We start from the raw sequence: 4440 nt of genomic DNA on the forward strand, positions 1-4440 counted from the left end.
TAGAGGACAAACCATTCAGATTTGTTTTTTGTTGAGGTCCACTACTCTATTCAAATTGTTTTTCATTGGAATGCCAGATTTCTATATTGACCTTCACCTTGGCAGTTCTACCCGCTTCCATGGATGTCCACAGTCTTTAGAAATTAGTTGAGGGTGTTTTCCTTTGCGTAATGAAGAAGTAGCCCTGTTCAGAACGAGGGTCGAGTGAAGTGTACTGTTTGTTAAGGCGCGTAACCAGAAGCATGCTACAGTTTGTTTTTAATCCTGTTTGAACACAGATCATCACGTCTTCTCAATTTTATCGATTATTATGGTTAAAATACCTAAAGTTTAATACAAAAGTAAAAGTTTTTTCAAAGTTTAGAGGTAAACCTTTTGAGATATTTTGTAGAACCACGTTGAGCAAGTTGAAAACCAGTGTTTTTTCTTGGATCAAACGCGGGCAAATAAATGGACATTTTTGGATAATAATCGACGGAATTAATCGAACAAAAGGACCATTTGTGATGTTTAGGGTACAAAATTGGAGTGCCAACAACAGAAGCTCGTCAAAGGTAAGGCAATAATTATATTTATTTCTAATGTTTTGTGTCCACCTGCATGGTTGAAATATGCTTCTCTGCTTTGTTCACTTATGGTGGCTATCCTAGATAATAGCAATCGTTGGCTTTTGCCGAAAAGCTATTTGAATTCTGACATGTTGGCTGATTCAAAAACCAGTGTTAGCTTTTAATTTGGTATCTTTCGCTGGTGTGGATTTAATGAAATCCCAGAACAACAGCAAAGGACCTTGTGAAGATACTGGAGGAAACAGGTACGAAAGTATCTATATCCACAGTAAACTGAGTCCTATATCGACATAACCTGATAGGCTGCTCAGCAAGGAAGAAGCCACTGCTCCAAAACAGCCATAAAAAAGCCAGACTACGGTTTGCAACTGCACATGGGGACAAAGATTGTACTTTTTGGAGAAATGTCCTCTGGTCTGAAGAAACAAAAATAGAACTGTTTGGCCATAATGACCATCGTTGTGTTTGGAGGAAAAAGGGGGAGGCTTGCAGGCCCGAAGAACGCTATCCCAAAGATGAAGCAGGGGGGTGGCAGCATCATGTTGTGGGGGTGCTTTGCTGCAGGAGGGATTGGTGCACTTCACAAAATAGATGGCATCATGAGGCTGGAAAATTATGTGGATATATTGTAGCAACATCTCTTGACATCAGTCAGAAGTTAAAGCTTGGTCGCAAATGGGTCTTCCAAATGGACAATGACCCCAAGCATACTTCCAAAGTTGTGGAAAAATGGCCTAAGGACAACAAAGTCAAGGTTTTTGAGTGGCCATCATAAAGCCCTGACCTCAATCCTATAGAACATTTTTGGGCAGAACTGAAAAAGTGTGTGCGAGCAAGCAGGCCAACAAACCTGACTGAGTTACACCAGCTCTGTCAGGAGGAATGGGCCAAAATTCACCCAACTTATTGTGGAAGGTTTGTGGAAGGCTACCCGAAACGTTTGACCCAAGTTAAACAATTTAAAGGCAATGCTACCAAATACTAATTGAGTGTATGTCAACTTCTGACCCACTGGGAATGTGATGAAAGAAATAAAAGCTGAAATAAATAATTCTCTCTACTATTATTCTGACATTTCACATTCTTAAAATAAAATGGTGATCCTAACTGACCAAAGACAGGGAATTTTTACTAGGATTAAATGTTTTGAATTGTGAAAACCGAGTTTAAATGTATTTGGCTAAGGTATATGTAAACTTCCAACTTCAACTGTATGTTTCCCATGTTAATAAAGCACCTTGAATTGAATTGAGAGAGAGAGACAAAGACAGAGACAGAGACAGAGACAGAGACAGAGACAGAGACAGAGACAGAGACAGAGACAGAGATAGATAGTTTACATGTATAATATATTGTTCTCTCCACAGGTGAGCTACTTTGCGACCTGTACCTGTCTGACAGATAAACTCTCCTACCCCTCGTTCCTGCGGACTGTGCCCAGTGACCTGTTCCAGGTGTGAAGGAAGATAAGAACGTTTTAGACATTAGTAGTGCAAAAGCAATGTGTTAAGTACACTTTTTGTCTTCATGTATTGCTCAGTTTACTAAACTACAGTTAAATAATCACCTCCTTATAATGCAAATTGTTAAAGAAAAAATATCAAATTTAATCATGGTGACAGATTACAATGAGGTTTACTGTAAATGTTTCCCTCAAAACATTGCTTTTGCTGCTATGAAAATGTGCCCCATAATTTCTCTTATGACATGCTCTCTGTCTAATCCTTCACTTCTTTATCTCATCCTAGGTTCGGGGTTTAGTCCAGTTGGTGAGCCACTTCYGCTGGCGCTGGGTTGGCATCCTGGGCACCTCGGACGACTACAGTCGCTATGGCATCCAGGCCTTTACCCAGCAGCTGAAGGACCAGGGAGGCTGCCTGGCGTTCCACCTCACCATCCTCGAAAATTTCAGACGGCCCCCCAGCTGGGCTCAATGCATGGCCGACACCAGATTCTCTCTATGGCAGAGCAACAAGCAGATTCTCGCGCTGGTCGGTTAGTCGCTCCTCCGTCATACAACCGAGGGCCAGCTGCTGCTCTTTAAATATTCTGTCAGATATTTACTTCATTTAGATTTATTTATCTCCTTCTTCTAGTTTTATTGTGCTAATAAAACAATGTGAGAAAACTCTCTGAGAACGTGGATAAGCAACATACAATACCAACTGTTTAATTCTTCATCCTCAGCTGGCATATGTACTGGTTCAAAAGATCTGAGTGACACAGAGAGATATGAATCTAATGTCTTCGGCTCAGGAGAGAAGTACCAAGCACGACACAGGGCCAAGACAGATAGTTAATCTCCAATATTTATATTAAAACACAGGAGTAAGGCAAACGGCAGGTCGGGGGCAGGTAGAGGATCGTAATCCAGGTCAGAGTCAGGCAGGTACAGGATGCAGGTAAGCTCAGGGTCAGGTTGGGCAGAAGATCAGAACCGGGGCAGACTAGAAACAAACTTGAGAACAGGAACATGGGGAAACTCGCTGGTAAGACCTAACTAGACAAGTGACCTGGAAACAGACAAGGAGAAAAGGCAGTTCTTAATACACAAGGAAGTAAATGGGTAAAAATGGAAGACACCTGGTGGGGGGTGGAGACAGGACAAGACAGCTGAAACAGATCTGAGTGTGACATTGAGTCAGGATCTCCTATGATGTGTTTTTTGTGTGTGTGATGTAGTGTGTGTGTGTGTGTGTGTGTGTGTGTGTGTGTGTGTGTGTGTGCTGTGTGTGTGGTCTGTGTGTGTGTGTGTGTGTGTGTGTGTGTGTGTGTGTGTGTGTGTGTGTGTTGTGTGGTGTGTTGGTGTGTTGTGCGGGTGTGTGTGTGGTGTGTGTGCGGGTGTGTGTGTGTGTGTGTGCGGGTGTGTGTGTGTGTGTGCGGGCGCTGTGTTTGCTATTGTGTGTAGTAAGTCGGCTGGAGAATATTTATGAATGTATTTCCAGTAATATTTACTAATACTTCTATGTTACTTGTTTTTACGACATGATCTCCTCCCCTCACCCTCCCCTTTCTCTTTGCTTATTTGAGCTGTCCTTGCCATAATATGTACTTGGTCTTTAACCAAACAGGGCTATCTTCTGTATACCCCCCCCCTACCTTGTCACAACACAATTGATTGGCTCAAACACATTAAAGAAGGAAAGAAATTCCACAAATGAATTGAAATGCATTGCAGGTGACTACCTCATGAAGCTGGTTGAAAGAATGCCAAGAGAGTGCAAAACTGTCATCAGAGCAGAATAATCTAAAATCCAAAATATTGTTAGATTTTTTTTAACACTTTTTTTGGTTAGTACATGAATCCAAATGTGTTTTTTAATAGTTTTGATGTCTTCACTATTATTCTACAGTGTAGAAAATAATTGAAATGAATTGAAATGAGTAGGTGAGTAGGTATGTTCAAACTGTTGACTGGTACTGCAAGTAGAGAACAACTTAATGTTAAGTGTTACTCATAACCACAGCTCATAATGGTTGCTGCCCACTACAGTACTTGTGCTCCAGAGTGGTGCAGCYGTCTAAGGAAATGCATATCAGTGCTAGAGGCGTCACTACAGACCCTGGTTTGATTCCGGGCTGCATCACAACCGGCCGTGATTGGGAGGCCRGTAGMGCGACGCACAATTGGCCCAACGTCGTCCGTGTTAGGGTTTGGCTGCGGTATTCTGTAATTGTAAATAAGAATTTGGTCTTAAATGTCTTGTTAAATAAKTAGAAATTGAAGTACTATACATTGCACTAGAAACTATTTGGCTTCTTGAACAGTGTGTGTCTTAATTAACTGCTCTAGTAGGTGATGTAAGCATGAGAAGACTGACCATCACTGGACACTGGGTTGAAGTGTTAATGTGAAAAGGTTGGTTTGTTT

The sequence above is a fragment of the Salvelinus sp. IW2-2015 genome, unplaced genomic scaffold (assembly GCF_002910315.2).
Source record: "Salvelinus sp. IW2-2015 unplaced genomic scaffold, ASM291031v2 Un_scaffold2537, whole genome shotgun sequence".
In the NCBI taxonomy this organism is placed as follows: Eukaryota; Metazoa; Chordata; class Actinopteri; order Salmoniformes; family Salmonidae; genus Salvelinus; species Salvelinus sp. IW2-2015.